This window comes from Lissotriton vulgaris, chromosome 5 (genome assembly GCF_964263255.1).
Source record: "Lissotriton vulgaris chromosome 5, aLisVul1.2, whole genome shotgun sequence".
Classification (NCBI taxonomy): domain Eukaryota; kingdom Metazoa; phylum Chordata; class Amphibia; order Caudata; family Salamandridae; genus Lissotriton; species Lissotriton vulgaris.
This window is the reverse complement of record NC_141693.1, coordinates 1,724,504,316-1,724,524,134: the sequence shown is the minus strand read 5'-3', so window position 1 is coordinate 1,724,524,134 and position 19,819 is coordinate 1,724,504,316.

Here is a 19,819-nt window from a genome sequence, read left to right as displayed (position 1 = left end):
GGCACTCCACACCACTGGAGTCAAGCTAGCCGGGCTGATGAGAGGTGTTACCTCGAAACCGGTCCGGTCCTCGGATGCTTGATTCCGTTCTGGGAAGGACATGGCTTTTGTAGTTCGGACTGGACTGTTCCCATGGGGCACAGGGTCAGAGCTGATTTGCATATTGCCATTGTCTAACCCAGGGTGGTGTGGAGTGCAAAAAAACGATGGATTTGGGCCCAGATCTTTGGACTGGGGTGAGTGTGTGACATTGATCCACATTCGGTCCATCACTTGTTGTTTTTGCATAATCCGCCCTAAGTGCGCTGGGGATGCCCAGACGTGGGTCCCAGGCACTCCACACCACTGGAGTCAAGCTAGCCGGGCTGATGAGAGGTGTTACCTCGAAACCGGTCCGGTCCTCGGATGCTTGATTCCGTTCTGGGAAGGACATGGCTTTTGTAGTTCGGACTGGACTGTTCCCATGGTGCACAGGGTCAGAGCTGATTTGCATATCGCCATTGTCTAACCCAGGGTGGTGTGGAGTGCAAAAAAACGATGGATTTGGGCCCAGATCTTTGGACTGGGGTGAGTGTGTGACATTGATCCACATTCGGTCCATCACTTGTTGTTTTTGCATAATCTGCCCTAAGTGCGCTGGGGATTCCCAGACGTGGGTCCCAGGCACTCCACACCACTGGAGTCAAGCTAGCCGGGCTGATGAGAGGTGTTACCTCGAAACCGGTCCGGTCCTCGGATGCTTGATTCCGTTCTGGGAAGGACATGGCTTTTGTAGTTCGGACTGGACTGTTCCCATGGGGCACAGGGTCAGAGCTGATTTGCATATCGCCATTGTCTAACCCAGGGTGGTGTGGAGTGCAAAAAAACGATGGATTTGGGCCCAGATCTTTGGACTGGGGTGAGTGTGTGACATTGATCCACATTCGGTCCATCGCTTGTTGTTTTTGCATAATCCGCCCTAAGTGCGCTGGGGATGCCCAGACGTGGGTCCCAGGCACTCCACACCACTGGAGTCAAGCTAGCCGGGCTGATGAGAGGTGTTACCTCGAAACCGGTCCGGTCCTCGGATGCTTGATTCCGTTCTGGGAAGGACATGGCTTTTGTAGTTCGGACTGGACTGTTCCCATGGGGCACAGGGTCAGAGCTGATTTGCATATCGCCATTGTCTAACCCAGGGTGGTGTGGAGTGCAAAAAAACGATGGATTTGGGCCCAGATCTTTGGACTGGGGTGAGTGTGTGACATTGATCCACATTCGGTCCATCACTTGTTGTTTTTGCATAATCCGCCCTAAGTGCGCTGGGGATGCCCAGACGTGGGTCCCAGGCACTCCACACCACTGGAGTCAAGCTAGCCGGGCTGATGAGAGGTGTTACCTCGAAACCGGTCCGGTCCTCGGATGCTTGATTCCGTTCTGGGAAGGACATGGCTTTTGTAGTTCGGACTGGACTGTTCCCATGGGGCACAGGGTCAGAGCTGATTTGCATATCGCCATTGTCTAACCCAGGGTGGTGTGGAGTGCAAAAAAACGATGGATTTGGGCCCAGATCTTTGGACTGGGGTGAGTGTGTGACATTGATCCACATTCGGTCCATCACTTGTTGTTTTTGCATAATCCGCCCTAAGTGCGCTGGGGATGCCCAGACGTGGGTCCCAGGCACTCCACACCACTGGAGTCAAGCTAGCCGGGCTGATGAGAGGTGTTACCTCGAAACCGGTCCGGCCCTCGGATGCTTGATTCCGTTCTGGGAAGGACATGGCTTTTGTAGTTCGGACTGGACTGTTCCCATGGGGCACAGGGTCAGAGCTGATTTGCATATCGCCATTGTCTAACCCAGGGTGGTGTGGAGTGCAAAAAAACGATGGATTTGGGCCCAGATCTTTGGACTGGGGTGAGTGTGTGACATTGATCCACATTCGGTCCATCACTTGTTGTTTTTGCATAATCCGCCCTAAGTGCGCTGGGGATGCCCAGACGTGGGTCCCAGGCACTCCACACCACTGGAGTCAAGCTAGCCGGGCTGATGAGAGGTGTTACCTCGAAACCGGTCCGGTCCTCGGATGCTTGATTCCGTTCTGGGAAGGACATGGCTTTTGTAGTTCGGACTGGACTGTTCCCATGGGGCACAGGGTCAGAGCTGATTTGCATATCGCCATTGTCTAACCCAGGGTGGTGTGGAGTGCAAAAAAACGATGGATTTGGGCCTAGATCTTTGGACTGGGGTGAGTGTGTGACATTGATCCACATTCGGTCCATCACTTGTTGTTTTTGCAAAATTCGGCCGAAGTGCGCTGGGGATGCCCAGACGTGGGTCCCAGGCACTCCACACCACTGGAGTCAAGCTAGCCGGGCTGATGAGAGGTGTTACCTCGAAACCGGTCCGGTCCTCGGATGCTTGATTCCGTTCTGGGAAGGACATGGCTTTTGTAGTTCGGACTGGACTGTTCCAATGGGGCACAGGGTCAGAGCTGATTTGCATATCGCCATTGTCTAACCCAGGGTGGTGTGGAGTGCAAAAAAACGATGGATTTGGGCCCAGATCTTTGGACTGGGGTGAGTGTGTGACATTGATCCACATTCGGTCCATCACTTTTTGTTTTTGCATAATCCGCCCTAAGTGCGCTGGGGATGCCCAGACGTGGGTCCCAGGCACTCAACACCACTGGAGTCAAGCTAGCCGGGCTGATGAGAGGTGTTACCTCGAAACCGGTCCGGTCCTCGGATGCTTGATTCCGTTCTGGGAAGGACATGGCTTTTGTAGTTCGGACTGGACTGTTCCCATGGGGCACAGGGTCAGAGCTGATTTGCATATCGCCATTGTCTAACCCAGGGTGGTGTGGAGTGCAAAAAAACGATGGATTTGGGCCCAGATCTTTGGACTGGGGTGAGTGTGTGACATTGATCCACATTCGGTCCATCACTTGTTGTTTTTGCATAATCCGCCCTAAGTGCGCTGGGGATGCCCAGACGTGGGTCCCAGGCACTCCACATCACTGGAGGCAAGCTAGCCGGGCTGATGAGAGGTGTTACCTCGAAACCGGTCCGGTCCTCGGATGCTTGATTCCGTTCTGGGAAGGACATGGCTTTTGTAGTTCGGACTGGACTGTTCCCATGGGGCACAGGGTCAGAGCTGATTTGCATATCGCCATTGTCTAACCCAGGGTGGTGTGGAGTGCAAAAAAACGATGGATTTGGGCCCAGATCTTTGGACTGGGGTGAGTGTGTGACATTGATCCACATTCGGTCCATCACTTGTTGTTTTTGCATAATCCGCCCTAAGTGCGCTGGGGATGCCCAGACGTGGGTCCCAGGCACTCCACACCACTGGAGTCAAGCTAGCCGGGCTGATGAGAGGTGTTACCTCGAAACCGGTCCGGTCCTCGGATGCTTGATTCCGTTCTGGGAAGGACATGGCTTTTGTAGTTCGGACTGGACTGTTCCCATGGGGCACAGGGTCAGAGCTGATTTGCATATCGCCATTGTCTAACCCAGGGTGGTGTGGAGTGCAAAAAAACGATGGATTTGGGCCCAGATCTTTGGACTGGGGTGAGTGTGTGACATTGATCCACATTCGGTCCATCACTTGTTGTTTTTGCATAATCCGCCCTAAGTGCGCTGGGGATGCCCAGACGTGGGTCCCAGGCACTCCACACCACTGGAGTCAAGCTAGCCGGGCTGATGAGAGGTGTTACCTCGAAACCGGTCCGGTCCTCGGATGCTTGATTCCGTTCTGGGAAGGACATGGCTTTTGTAGTTCGGACTGGACTGTTCCCATGGGGCACAGGGTCAGAGCTGATTTGCATATCGCCATTGTCTAACCCAGGGTGGTGTGGAGTGCAAAAAAACGATGGATTTGGGCCCAGATCTTTGGACTGGGGTGAGTGTGTGACATTGATCCACATTCGGTCCATCACTTGTTGTTTTTGCATAATCCGCCCTAAGTGCGCTGGGGATGCCCAGACGTGGGTCCCAGGCACTCCACACCACTGGAGTCAAGCTAGCCGGGCTGATGAGAGGTGTTACCTCGAAACCGGTCCGGTCCTCGGATGCTTGATTCCGTTCTGGGAAGGACATGGCTTTTGTAGTTCGGACTGGACTGTTCCCATGGGGCAGAGGGTCAGAGCTGATTTGCATATCGCCATTGTCTAACCCAGGGTGGTGTGGAGTGCAAAAAAACGATGGATTTGGGCCCAGATCTTTGGACTGGGGTGAGTGTGTGACATTGATCCACATTCGGTCCATCACTTGTTGTTTTTGCATAATCCGCCCTAAGTGCGCTGGGGATGCCCAGACGTGGGTCCCAGGCACTCCACACCACTGGAGTCAAGCTAGCCGGGCTGATGAGAGGTGTTACCTCGAAACCGGTCCGGTCCTCGGATGCTTGATTCCGTTCTGGGAAGGACATGGCTTTTGTAGTTCGGACTGGACTGTTCCCATGGGGCACAGGGTCAGAGCTGATTTGCATATCGCCATTGTCTAACCCAGGGTGGTGTGGAGTGCAAAAAAACGATGGATTTGGGCCCAGATCTTTGGACTGGGGTGAGTGTGTGACATTGATCCACATTCGGTCCATCACTTGTTGTTTTTGCATAATCCGCCCTAAGTGCGCTGGGGATGCCCAGACGTGGGTCCCAGGCACTCCACACCACTGGAGTCAAGCTAGCCGGGCTGATGAGAGGTGTTACCTCGAAACCGGTCCGGTCCTCGGATGCTTGATTCCGTTCTGGGAAGGACATGGCTTTTGTAGTTCGGACTGGACTGTTCCCATGGGGCACAGGGTCAGAGCTGATTTGCATATCGCCATTGTCTAACCCAGGGTGGTGTGGAGTGCAAAAAAACGATGGATTTGGGCCCAGATCTTTGGACTGGGGTGAGTGTGTGACATTGATCCACATTCGGTCCATCACTTGTTGTTTTTGCATAATCCGCCCTAAGTGCGCTGGGGATGCCCAGACGTGGGTCCCAGGCACTCCACACCACTGGAGTCAAGCTAGCCGGGCTGATGAGAGGTGTTACCTCGAAACCGGTCCGGTCCTCGGATGCTTGATTCCGTTCTGGGAAGGACATGGCTTTTGTAGTTCGGACTTGACTGTTCCCATGGGGCACAGGGTCAGAGCTGATTTGCATATTGCCATTGTCTAACCCAGGGTGGTGTGGAGTGCAAAAAAACGATGGATTAGGGCCCAGATCTTTGGACTGGGGTGAGTGTGTGACATTGATCCACATTCGGTCCATCACTTGTTGTTTTTGCATAATCCGCCCTAAGTGCGCTGGGGATGCCCAGACGTGGGTCCCAGGCACTCCACACCACTGGAGTCAAGCTAGCCGGGCTGATGAGAGGTGTTACCTCGAAACCGGTCCGGTCCTCGGATGCTTGATTCCGTTCTGGTAAGGACATGGCTTTTGTAGTTCGGACTGGACTGTTCCCATGGGGCACAGGGTCAGAGCTGATTTGCATATCGCCATTGTCTAACCCAGGGTGGTGTGGAGTGCAAAAACACGATGGATTTGGGCCCAGATCTTTGGACTGGGGTGAGTGTGTGACATTGATCCACATTCGGTCCATCACTTGTTGTTTTTGCATAATCCGCCCTAAGTGCGCTGGGGATGCCCAGACGTGGGTCCCAGGCACTCCACACCACTGGAGTCAAGCTAGCCGGGCTGATGAGAGGTGTTACCTCGAAACCGGTCCGGTCCTCGGATGCTTGATTCCGTTCTGGGAAGGACATGGCTTTTGTAGTTCGGACTGGACTGTTCCCATGGGGCACAGGGTCAGAGCTGATTTGCATATTGCCATTGTCTAACCCAGGGTGGTGTGGAGTGCAAAAAAACGATGGATTTGGGCCCAGATCTTTGGACTGGGGTGAGTGTGTGACATTGATCCACATTCGGTCCATCACTTGTTGTTTTTGCATAATCCGCCCTAAGTGCGCTGGGGATGCCCAGACGTGGGTCCCAGGCACTCCACACCACTGGAGTCAAGCTAGCCGGGCTGATGAGAGGTGTTACCTCGAAACCGGTCCGGTCCTCGGATGCTTGATTCCGTTCTGGGAAGGACATGGCTTTTGTAGTTCGGACTGGACTGTTCCCATGGTGCACAGGGTCAGAGCTGATTTGCATATCGCCATTGTCTAACCCAGGGTGGTGTGGAGTGCAAAAAAACGATGGATTTGGGCGCAGGTCTTTGGACTGGGGTAAGTGTGTGACATTGATCCACATTCGGTCCATCACTTGTTGTTTTTGCATAATCCGCCCTAAGTGCGCTGGGGATGCCCAGACGTGGGTCCCAGGCACTCCACACCACTGGAGTCAAGCTAGCCGGGCTGATGAGAGGTGTTACGTCAAAACCGGTCTGGTCCTCGGATGCTTGATTCCGTTCTGGGAAGGACATGGCTTTTGTAGTTCGGACTGGACTGTTCCCATGGGGCACAGGGTCAGAGCTGATTTGCATATCGCCATTGTCTAACCCAGGGTGGTGTGGAGTGCAAAAAAACGATGGATTTGGGCCCAGATCTTTGGACTGGGGTGAGTGTGTGACATTGATCCACATTCGGTCCATCACTTGTTGTTTTTGCATAATACGCCCTAAGTGCGCTGGGGATGCCCAGACGTGGGTCCCAGGCACTCCACACCACTGGAGTCAAGCTAGCCGGGCTGATGAGAGGTGTTATCTCGAAACCGGTCCGGTCCTCGGATGCTTGATTCCGTTCTGGGAAGGACATGGCTTTTGTAGTTCCGACTGGACTGTTCCCATGGGGCACTGGGTCAGAGCTGATTTGCATATCGCCATTGTCTAACCCAGGGTGGTGTGGAGTGCAAAAAAACGATGGATTTGGGCCCAGATCTTTGGACTGGGGTGAGTGTGTGACATTGATCCACATTCGGTCCATCACTTGTTGTTTTTGCATAATCCACCCTAAGTGCGCTGGGGATGCCCAGACGTGGGTCCCAGGCACTCCACACCACTGGAGTCAAGCTAGCCGGGCTGATGAGAGGTGTTACCTCGAAACCGGTCCGGTCCTCGGATGCTTGATTCCGTTCTGGGAAGGACATGGCTTTTGTAGTTCGGACTGGACTGTTCCCATGGGGCACAGGGTCAGAGCTGATTTGCATATCGCCATTGTCTAACCCAGGGTGGTGTTGAGTGCAAAAAAACGATGGATTTGGGCCCAGATCTTTGGACTGGGGTGAGTGTGTGACATTGATCCACATTCGGTCCATCACTTGTTGTTTTTGCATAATCCGCCCTAAGTGCGCTGGGGATGCGCAGACGTGGGTCTCAGGCACTCCACACCACTGGAGTCAAGCTAGCCGGGCTGATGAGAGGTGTTACCTCGAAACCGGTCCGGTCCTCGGATGCTTGATTTCGTTCTGGGAAGGACATGGCTTTTGTAGTTCGGACTGGACTGTTCCCATGGGGCACAGGGTCAGAGCTGATTTGCATATCGCCATTGTCTAACCCAGGGTGGTGTGGAGTGCAAAAAAACGATGGATTTGGGCCCAGATCTTTGGACTGGGGTGAGTGTGTGACATTGATCCACATTCGGTCCATCACTTGTTGTTTTTGCATAATCCGCCCTAAGTGCGCTGGGGATGCCCAGACGTGGGTCCCAGGCACTCCACACCACTGGAGTCAAGCTAGCCGGGCTGATGAGAGGTGTTACCTCAAAACCGGTCCGGTCCTCGGATGCTTGAATCCGTTCTGGGAAGGACATGGCTTTTGTAGTTCGGACTGGACTGTTCCCATGGGGCACAGGGTGAGAGCTGATTTGCATATCGCCATTGTCTAACCCAGGGTGGTGTGGAGTGCAAAAAAACGATGGATTTGGGCCCAGATCTTTGGACTGGGGTGAGTGTGTGACATTGATCCACATTCGGTCCATCACTTGTTGTTTTTGCATAATCCGCCCTAAGTGCGCTGGGGATGCCCAGACATGGGTCCCAGGCACTCCACACCACTGGAGTCAAGCTAGCCGGGCCGATGAGAGGTGTTACCTCGAAACCGGTCCGGTCCTCGGATGCTTGATTCCGTTCTGGGAAGGACATGGCTTTTGTAGTTCGGACTGGACTGTTCCCATGGGGCACAGGGTCAGAGCTGATTTGCATATCGCCATTGTCTAACCCAGGGTGGTGTGGATTGCAAAAAAACGATAGATTTGGGCCCAGATCTTTGGACTGGGGTGAGTGTGTGACATTTATCCACATTCGGTCCATCACTTGTTGTTTTTGCATAATCCGCCCTAAGTGCGCTGGGTATGCCCAGACGTGGGTCCCAGGCACTCCACACCACTGGAGTCATGCTAGCCGGGCTGATGAGAGGTGTTACCTCGAAACCGGTCCGGTCCTCGGATGCTTGATTCCGTTCTGGGAAGGACATGGCTTTTGTAGTTCGGACTGGACTGTTCCCATGGGGCACAGGGTCAGAGCTGATTTGCATATCGCCATTGTCTAACCCAGGGTGGTGTGGAGTGCAAAAAAACGATGGATTTGGGCCCAGATCTTTGGACTGGGGTGAGTGTGTGACATTGATCCACATTCGGTCCATCACTTGTTGTTTTTGCATAATCCGCCCTAAGTGCGCTGGGGATGCCCAGACGTGGGTCCCAGGCACTCCACACCACTGGAGTCAAGCTAGCCGGGCTGATGAGAGGTGTTACCTCGAAACCGGTCCGGTCCTCGGATGCTTGATTCCGTTCTGGGAAGGACATGGCTTTTGTAGTTCGGACTGGACTGTTCCCATGGGGCACAGGGTCAGAGCTGATTTGCATATCGCCATTGTCTAACCCAGGGTGGTGTGGAGTGCAAAAAAACTATGGATTTGGGCCTAGATCTTTGGACTGGGGTGAGTGTGTGACATTGATCCACATTCGGTCCATCACTTGTTGTTTTTGCATAATCCGCCCTAAGTGTGCTGGGGATGCCCAGACGTGGGTCCCAGGCACTCCACACCACTGGAGTCAAGCTAGCCGGGCTGATGAGAGGTGTTACCTCGAAACCGGTCCGGTCCTCGGATGCTTGATTCCGTTCTGGGAAGGACATGGCTTTTGTAGTTCGGACTGGACTGTTCCCATGGGGCACAGGGTCAGAGCTGATTTGCATATCGCCATTGTCTAACCCAGGGTGGTGTGGAGTGCAAAAAAACGATGGATTTGGACCCAGATCTTTGGACTGGGGTGAGTGTGTGACATTGATCCACATTCGTTCCATCACTTGTTGTTTTTGCATAATCCGCCCTAAGTGCGCTGGGGATGCCCAGACGTGGGTCCCAGGCACTCCACACCACTGGAGTCAAGCTAGCCGGGCTGATGAGAGGTGTTACCTCGAAACCGGTCCGGTCCTCGGATGCTTGATTCCGTTCTGGGAAGGACATGGCTTTTGTAGTTCGGACTGGACTGTTCCCATGGGGCACAGGGTCAGAGCTGATTTGCATATCGCCATTGTCTAACCCAGGGTGGTGTGGAGTGCAAAAAAACGATGGATTTGGGCCCAGATCTTTGGACTGGGGTGAGTGTGTGACATTGATCCACATACGGTCCATCACTTGTTGTTTTTGCATAATCCGCCCTAAGTGCGCTGGGGATGCCCAGACGTGGGTCCCAGGCACTCCACACCACTGGAGTCAAGCTAGCCGGGCTGATGAGAGGTGTTACCTCGAAACCGGTCCGGTCCTCGGATGCTTGATTCCGTTCTGGGAAGGACATGGCTTTTGTAGTTCGGACTGGACTGTTCCCATGGGGCACAGGGTCAGAGCTGATTTGCATATCGCCATTGTCTAACCCAGGGTGGTGTGGAGTGCAAAAAAACGATGGATTTGGGCCCAGATCTTTGGACTGGGGTGAGTGTGTGACATTGATCCACATTCGGTCCATCACTTGTTGTTTTTGCATAATCCGCCCTAAGTGCGCTGGGGATGCCCAGACGTGGGTCCCAGGCACTCCACACCACTGGAGTCAAGCTAGCCGGGCTGATGAGAGGTGTTACCTCAAAACCGGTCCGGTCCTCGGATGCTTGATTCCGTTCTGGGAAGGACATGGCTTTTGTAGTTCGGACTGGACTGTTCCCATGGGGCACAGGGTCAGAGCTGATTTGCATATCGCCATTGTCTAACCCAGGGTGGTGTGGAGTGCAAAAAAACGATGGATTTGGGCCCAGATCTTTGGACTGGGGTGAGTGTGTGACATTGATCCACATTCGGTCCATCACTTGTTGTTTTTGCATAATCCGCCCTAAGTGCGCTGGGGATGCCCAGACGTGGGTCCCAGGCACTCCACACCACTGGAGTCAAGCTAGCCGGGCTGATGAGAGGTGTTACCTCGAAACCGGTTCGGTCCTCGGATGCTTGATTCCGTTCTGGGAAGGACATGGCTTTTGTAGTTCGGACTGGACTGTTCCCATGGGGCACAGGGTCAGAGCTGATTTGCATATCGCCATTGTCTAACCCAGGGTGGTGTGGAGTGCAAAAAAACGATGGATTTGGGCCCAGATCTTTGGACTGGGGTGAGTGTGTGACATTGATCCACATTCGGTCCATCACTTGTTGTTTTTGCATAATCCGCCCTAAGTGCGCTGGGGATGCCCAGACGTGGGTCCCTGGCACTCCACACCACTGGAGTCAAGCTAGCCGGGCTGATGAGAGGTGTTACCTCGAAACCGGTCCGGTCCTCGGATGCTTGATTCCGTTCTGGGAAGGACATGGCTTTTGTAGTTCGGACTGGACTGTTCCCATGGGGCACAGGGTCAGAGCTGATTTGCATATCGCCATTGTCTAACCCAGGGTGGTGTGGAGTGCAAAAAAACGATGGATTTGGGCCCAGATCTTTGGACTGGGGTGAGTGTGTGACATTGATCCACATTCGGTCCATCACTTGTTGTTTTTGCATAATCCGCCCTAAGTGCGCTGGGGATGCCCAGACGTGGGTCCCAGGCACTCCACACCACTGGAGTCAAGCTAGCCGGGCTGATGAGAGGTGTTACCTCGAAACCGGTCCGGTCCTCGGATGCTTGATTCCGTTCTGGGAAGGACATGGCTTTTGTAGTTCGGACTGGACTGTTCCCATGGGGCACAGGGTCAGAGCTGATTTGCATATCGCCATTGTCTAACCCAGGGTGGTGTGGAGTGCAAAAAAACGATGGATTTGGGCCCAGATCTTTGGACTGGGGTGAGTGTGTGACATTGATCCACATTCGTTCCATCACTTGTTGTTTTTGCATAATCCGCCCTAAGTGCGCTGGGGATGCCCAGACGTGGGTCCCAGGCACTCCACACCACTGGAGTCAAACTAGCCGGGCTGATGAGAGGTGTTACCTCGAAACCGGTCCGGTCCTCGGATGCTTGATTCCGTTCTGGGAAGGACATGGCTTTTGTAGTTCGGACTGGACTGTTCCCATGGGGCACAGGGTCAGAGCTGATTTGCATATCGCCATTGTCTAACCCAGGGTGGTGTGGAGTGCAAAAAAACGATGGATTTGGGCCCAGATCTTTGGACTGGGGTGAGTGTGTGACATTGATCCACATTCGGTCCATCACTTGTTGTTTTTTCAATTAGATTGCTTCATATCTCTAAGCCTGCTTTGCATGTTCTTTGTGTGCACTAGTCTCAGTCTCTGTTCTTCAGCCATCTCCCATTCCCACAGGTCCCCCTACCATTTTCTAATATCTGGTAGCTTATGATGAGCCCAGTTTATGGCCAGGCATCTGTTTGCAAGCACCAACCCCTAATGGGCAAGTCTGTGTCCCATGTTTTCTCCGATATGGGGAGCAGGAGAACACCCAGCAGGCTGTGTCTGACTGACTGATCGAGTTACTGTCGGGTAGTGGCCCGTAGCACCCGCACCCTGCCCTCCCAGTACTCATGTAGTTCACAACATTCCCTCGTCATTTGTAAAAACATGGCCATGATTTCTCCACATCTAGTGCTTGCCCCGGATCGAGAATGGTGAATGCATTGCAACCGCTGTGGCGTGAGATAGGTACGGTGCAAATAGTAGAATTGCGTGAAAAGCATGTGTTGCTAGCTACCTATCTAATCTGGGTATAGAGGCATCTAGGGAGCAGCGCCATTTTGCTCAGGTACACTCTGCCAATCACTGACATCTGTAGTTGGTTCCAGACCTGAATGGAGGCTCCTAGGTTTTCATCTACTCTACCCATGTTCAGTCGGTATCAATCCTCCAAGGAATGTGTAACCTGGGTTCCCACATTTTGGAAATGCCCCCCTCACCCACCACAGCACTGTCACAGGGAGGCCAAAGGCAGCTAGACTCTGCAGACCCACTAGCGGGAAGAGCAGTGTCTTACGTTTATTCATGTGCAACCCAAACACCCTGCCAAAGTCTTCTATGATCTCTAGTAAATGTGGCAGCGAGCTGCCAGGGTTCGTAACATGTAGGAGTGCATCATCTGCGTACAGTGAGACCACATGAGCACTCCCACCAATCCCTAATGCCCCACGCATCCATTTCTTGCCGCAGTTTGATTGCTAGGGGTTCCATGGCTAAAGCAAATAGAAGTAGAGACAGGGGGCAGCCCTGTCTTGTGTCCCTTTAATCGGTATAAATTCTCAAACTTTGTGCCTAGTACGTACCCTCGCCACCGACTGGGTATAAAGAAGTTGCACCCAAGACAGGAAGAGCGGTCCCATTCCCAGGCATCTCAGAACCTCCCAAAGATACTCCCAGTTCAAGGTATCAAAGGCTTTTTAAATATCTAATGCTACCAATGCAGCTTCTAGGTCAGTATCCACCACCTAGTGTAGCACGTGGGACAGTCTTCTGAGCTTCATGTGTGCCCTTCGGCAGGGTATGAATTGCCCAAGTGAGGTACCACCCTGTGGAAGATCTGGCCCCTAACACATGTGACAGTGTTTTTGTGTCTAGTCCCAGCATAGACAATGGCCTATAGGAGCCAGGGCTCATTGTGTCCCTGTCAAGTTTTAGGATCATCACAATCAAAGCTTCCCTCATGGACTGCGGCAGTACCCCTACATGTCACACCTCTTGGATAATCCTCAGCAGGTGGGGGGGATCAGTAAGTCCGAGAACGCCTGGTAGTATTCCACCGGACGCCTGTCTGGCCCTGGCATTGAGCCATGTCGAATATGACTTCCTGCAGTTCCTCCACCTGGGGTTCCACCTTCAAGTCTTCTCCCTGCGCAGCAGTAAGTAAGGGGAAGAGCTAGATGGTCCACTAAAGCCCCCAACTCCTACTGGTGAGGGCCAAGACGGCTAGCTATAGACTTTCTATAAGTGGTCCTGCAGTAAAGAATCAGTGCTCACCAGCATTCCTGCCACCTGCAACCCTGCCACTGCCCAGTCTTGACTCTAAAGACAGACTCATCGTGGGGGGTCGCTCCCGATTGAGCTGTCCCATCTTATCCCCCTTTGTATGTAGGCATTGCCTATATTCCAGCCGGGCATGGCAATCCAACTTATCCCTGAACTCTCCCACTTTCCCCTGGGCCGCTAGCAGCTCTCTCGTCCCTGTCTCTGCCTTACAGGCGTCCCTTTGAAGGGAGGTTAGTGCCCTTTCTTTTTCTGCCAACTCAGTCTCAAAGCGGCATCTTGTGCCACTTACTTTAGAAATACATTCTCCCAAATTTCCACTTTCAGGGCATCCCATACCATCCCACTTCAGGTCGTGGAGGCCCAATTAGTGTCAAAATAACCAGTCAGCGCATCACGGAGCTCTTCCTAGAACGGGGCATCCCACTGTGCTTCCGGCCAGAGGCACTAAAAGGGTACCCTAGGTCTGTCCCCTCTTGCACCACACTCCAATAGGAGCGGTGCATAATCTGAGAGGAATCTCCCCAGATATTGATCATCCAGCACATCTGCAACCATATCTCCAATTACAAGACATCTATCAAGGTGTCTATAAGCATCATGGGTCGGAGTGTAACAGGAAAATCGCTGACGTTCCTCCAGCTAGATGTCTTTGCAATTTACTCAGTCCATTAGGTCGTGTAATGTGGCTTCCAGATTGGGTTTAGTGTGTGGCCATAGGATGTGTCTGTCCATCTGCCCAGCCAGAAAGCATTTAAAATCCCCTGCCCAGACGATGGGGATATCCACATATGGAAGCAGTTCTTGCCCGATTGCAGCGAAGAACCCCCCATCATCAATGTTAGGCGCATACAAATTCAGGTGGCACATTTCCATCCCATCTTGCAGTCCATTTGACAGTACGTACCTCCCATCAATGTCTGCTTTAAATCCCAGAACCCAGAATGTGATCTGTGGGCAATCAAGATCAGGAAACCCCTGGCATCGTTAGAGAATGGTGCAGAATAAAGCTGCCCTCACCATTTCTTGCGTAGTTTCTGTATCTCTCCCACGATCTAGTGCGTCTCCTGTTACATTGCAATACAGGTTCCCTGTCTTTGGAGGTACGTTTGGACCTAGTTTCATTTGATATAGGAGTTTATACCACAGACATTCGAAGTCACAATTCTAGTTCTCCAAGGCATAATGGCTCCATCCATTTCCAAACTCATCCCACCCCCCTATCCCTCGGACCCTTGAGCCCCCACCCCCTATCAAATAGATTTTAGTCCACCATAAGGTGGCAACCATGGTCCCATTGCTTTGAACTGTACCTAGATCAAACAGCCCCCTGTCATATCCTTTAGGCTAGTCCTGTCATATATACCCCCTTTTACATACATTGTATTATGCACATGACAATAACGGTTATGAACAGGTGACCTTTTACCTGTAGCTTGCTCCTGTCTTTACGACATCAGGCTCTTAGGAGTTTATCATAATCTCTGCACCTGACACACATAAACATGTCCACAGGCACTGCATGTGTATTGGCTGAAGGTTTAACAAGCTTGTAAGTATTAAAGGTTCCTACATTGCGCAAAACCCTTAGTTACTAGAACTTTTTCTTTTCCTGGGAATGACTGAGTCCACTAGTGGTGGTTCAGGTGCAGGGGAAGAAGAGTTTGCAAACGCTCTCAACACTATAGAGAACTGTAGAAATGCAGTAACTATTAAGTAGATAGAACACGACGTACCCGCAACAGGTGGCTCTGTTACCTTCGTGATTGAGGCACACAAGATGTACGGATCAGAGGTATTCTCTTATTGGGCTCAGTTCCCACCTACAGACCTAAAGACTAAATTGTTTCACACATACATTGTAGTTGAACCACTGGAAGAATACATTTCATACAAAGACATTGAAGTCCCGTTAACTTACCAGCAACACAGTAACTGGTTTAAAGGCGCCCTTATACACATAACATTCATTTGTCGTGAGACTCGGTCCACTCCGCATAGAAGAAGCGACCTGGCCCGTCTTAGCGACATACACTCCACAGCCAGATATAGATATTCTACCAGTGGATGAAGTCCGTACAATAAACAAAGACATAGTTCAACTATACAGACACATTGTCCAGTTGGTCATGCGAAAATTAACATTACAACCTGCGAGAAATGCTCCAGTTGGTCCACATCAGACCACCCCTGCAATGGACCCACAAACACTAAATACAGTGATGGTGACAATCCCCTCCAAACAGGAGTAAATTCTGTTTAGGATAGCACAATAAATACAACTGGATGCAGTATTTACCTATACGGGTCCACAGGAAAATCATAGAATGCTAACCATTTGCTTGCCAATGGGGATGGTTCCCCAGTTCAAAGATTGTACCACATGAGGAACAATCTTTGCAGCTGTTTACATCAGAATACACAATGCCCCTTCCATAGCAGTTGTTCCAGAGGTATTGAAAGAGATACAGAATGAGTACAGGGCAGGAACTGCCCTGGACTTGGGGATGAAACTGATGGGTAATTTTGCCCAAATCTCTGCAATCATGCTGAGCAACATAAAAGCAGAGGCAACAGCAGTGGATATACACCACCACCTAAGGGAAATGGCTCCTATAAATAAAGAGCGCAAATTGCCAAAAATTATCGAAGAAACCTATGCCGCATTAAATTGAGATAGTTTGGGAGCCAAACCAGGGAAACCACAAATGGCGGGTAGTCCAGACAAGGACATTCAAAGCAAGCACCCTCTTCTTCTAAAAAGAAATGGGAAAACAAAAACTCTAAAAACAACAATAAAGAAAAGAATTCAGGATCAAGGGGTGGGTCTCCCCAGCGGGAGTCCTCTGTGAAAAGGTATAATCTTAGGAATCGTGATAACATTAGGAAACCTGACAGGCATCGTGACATTTTGACATTCCTTTTGTTCCTTCCAGGATACATCAACAAATTCGGTGAGGGAAGGGCGATCAGAACAAAAGCAAGAAGATCGACCAAAGACATAAAGGGAATCACATCGCAATTCAGATTACATTATCAAACAGGAAGAGCAACTTAAAACAAAACCTCAATTCAACAAGCACTTGCAATGCAATAGGTCTCGCATTAGGAAAGTTTGAACTATTGGTATTGTAAATGACAAATTTAGTATTTATGTGTTGGTTTTGAAAATAGCGAAATTATTAGCTTTGTCATTTACAATTCCAATAGTTTTAATTTTCACAAAGTGACACCTATAGCATTTGTAATGCAATATGTGTTGTATTTACGTGACTTAGATGTATTGATATTACAAATAACAATGGCTTTTAATTTTTTAAAATAATTAATACCTAAATAAAAGTTATTGTAATTTATAATGGCAATAGCTCAAACTTTTGAAAATAACTTTTGTGAAGATTATGTTCAGTGTATTTTATTGTGAGGAAAATCCAAGAACAGAAGGGAAATATTAACATCTTTTTGTGACATTTGTAATAAAGCTTTAAACATTTAGAGAACATATTTGAACCAGTTGTTATTGAATGGTTGCACAGATTGATGCTGTGGTGGCACTGAGTGATGTTGTGGTGGCGACGAGTGATGCTGTGGCGTTCAGTGATGCTGTGGTAGCGCAAAGTGATGTTGTTGTGCCCCTGAGTGATGCTGTGGTGGTGCTGAGTGATGCTGTGGTGATGCGATAGATAGAGTGAGTGCGATAGATAGATAGAGGGAGGGCGATAGATAGATAGATGAAGGGCGAGTGCGATAGATAGATAGAGTTAGGGCGATAGATAGATAGAGGGAGGGCGATAGATAGATAGAGGGAGGGCGATAGATAGATAGAAGAAGGGCGATAGAGGGAGGCTGATAGATAGATAGAGGGAGGGCAATAGATAGAGGGAGGGAGGGAGTGCGATAGATAGAGTGAGGGCGATAGATAGAGTGAGGGAGGGCGATAGATAGAGTGAGGGAGGGCAATAGATAGATAGAGTGAGGGAGGGAGGACGATAGATAGATAGAAGGAGGGCGATAGAGGGAGGGTGATAGATAGATAAAGGGAGGGTGATAGATAGAGGGAGGGAGGGAGTGCGAAAGATAGAGTGAGGGCGATAGATAGAGTGAGGGAGGGCAATAGATAGATAGATAAAGTGAGGGAGTGAGGGTGGTAGAGAGGTAGAGTGAGGGTGGTAGAGTGGTAGAGTGAGGGCGGTAGAGTGGTAGAGTGAGGGCGGTAGAGTGAGGGCCGTAGAGTGAGGGCGGTAGAGTGGTAGAGTGAGGGCGGTAGAGTAGTAGAGTGACACTTTTGCAAAGTTTCAGAGGGGCAGGGCGATACATGTGAGGAGCGTAGAACGGGGGTGCGATGTCGGGCACCGGTTGAAGCTGAGCAGCAAAAGAGAAGACAAAAGAATGCATGTGCCACTCTAGGTTTTAGTAAGACGTATTGGAAACCATAGAATGGCAGAGGAAAGGCAGCGCTGGGAGGGGGACTGGGCAACCATCCCAGCATTCCAATTCACAAGCAGATGGTCTTGTTTATGACCTGCGGAGCGCGTGAAGTGGCTGGTGGCAAATGGAACTAGAGCGGCTGTGGTCGCTTTGATGTTCTTGTCTTGTCTTGCTTTGTGGGAGGGGAAGGGGGAGAGGATTCCTGTACATGCGCCTGGCTCACATGAACTGTACGCGATCCGCAGTTGGATAGACTTTTCGAAAGCCTTACTATAAATCTCGCCTACCATCCCTACGGGATGGAATAGACAAGACCTAAAAAGTGTTAAAATAAAATAGCAGCAGCAGCAATAAAACAACAACAATAATAAAAACAAATATGCATTTATGTATAGCTATACATTTGAAAACTAGCTGTTGGGTAACCAGGGTGTTGTGTATCATGAGATTGTTGAGAGAAGGTAGTAGATCATACGTATCAAGTGCACATTTTCACATTTCAATTACATTATGTTTACAATTATATCACATTCCACACATTTTCAATTTTTAGCACGGGAGCGTAAGTGGTCTGTCCAGAATCCCAAATTTTCAGGTCAGTTACTCGGAGCTGGGGCTAAAGATCCAGGTCCGCAAGAGAGCAGCTCGGCATCTACATAATAATAATAGTAATCATAAACATAGGACAACCAACAAAAATTGTAATATTGTTAATACCATGTAACATGGATAACTGTGTTCTCCTAAAGTGTTTGAAAGGTTCAAGCAGAGGTATTTTAAGGCAGGGGCAAAGTGGGCCCTGGCCCAGGTCCCCAGCCTTTCAGGGCGCCCTCTGATAGAGCCAGTATTGCTTTTGCTCTCATTCTGAACAGATTTTTTTAAATACATATTCCTTTAATTTATTTTCAGTGTGGGTGATGTATTGGCAGAGAAATCTTTGTTTTTCACCACCATGGGACAGCCATAAAAACAGTTTCTTTTAGATCAAAACAGGATCTTAAATATCAGAAATCGCAGGAGGTCTCAAAGATTATCAGCAATAATGTTAGTGTGCTGCTACTAAGTTATAATATTGAAAGCAAAGGTCACTATCAATGAATATTTGAGGTAAACACATTTAGAATTTTGAAGTGTGCCTGTGCAGTCAGTGAGCTGGCCAAGGACGGCATGAAAGTGCTGAAAATGTTTCATACATTTTGAAAACTGTCACAAACGGGACCTCCCAAAATATGTGTGTCCCCAGGCCCTCGAAATGCTGAAGACGTCCCTGGGTGCAGTCGAATGTCCGAGGTCCTGCTCGACACTGCTGAAGGAAAGCCTGGGCCGGGGCTCACTGCTTGGTAGTCCTGCAGCTGCTGATCCCCAGCCATGGCCGAGTCCAGAGACAGGCCCCTCTTAGCTCAATAGTGACTGAAAAACATTATCATGGCGGAGTGCATGGGGTCTCAATGCAGGCAGACATGGACGGGCTCTTAAAAGGACCAGATGCTGTGCCGGCGCCGGGAGTGATGCGAAGCGCCTCTCCTGGGCCCATATTTATGCGCGAGTCTTGGCGCTGATGGAGCGCAGATAAACTGCAGTCAGTTGAGACATCTGATGTCTCATACGGGATTAAACTCCAGAAATGCACGTGTTGTGTAATGTTTCACTGTGAACGTTTCCTGTACAATTTACTCGTTCTCGGGTGACATGCAAAATAAAGAGAAAGAACTAGCCGCTGGAAATAAGGCTAACAGCAGGGTAAGAGGATGAGCGTGTCTCCAATTGTTACTTCAATTAAAAACAAGCATTTACAATGCAATAGGTCTCGCAACATTAAAGTTTGAGCTATTGGCATTGTGTATGACAATGCGTTGCATTACATTTTTAGCAAACTTTGAATTGGTGAGCAGTGAGAGTGTGTGCAAGAGTATGCTGTCCTTGAAAGCAGTGTGGTAGAGCAGAGCTCCAAGTTGTACCAGCCTCCTTCGGCGTGGTTCCATGGCTCGTGTGGTGACATCACGGCGGGGCCGCCTCCCTTGACCATGCCCCCTCCCGCGGCTCCGTGCCGGGGTCCAGTAGAGTGAATGTAAACCTTGGCCAAAAAAAATGGCGGCCGCGGCCGGGAACA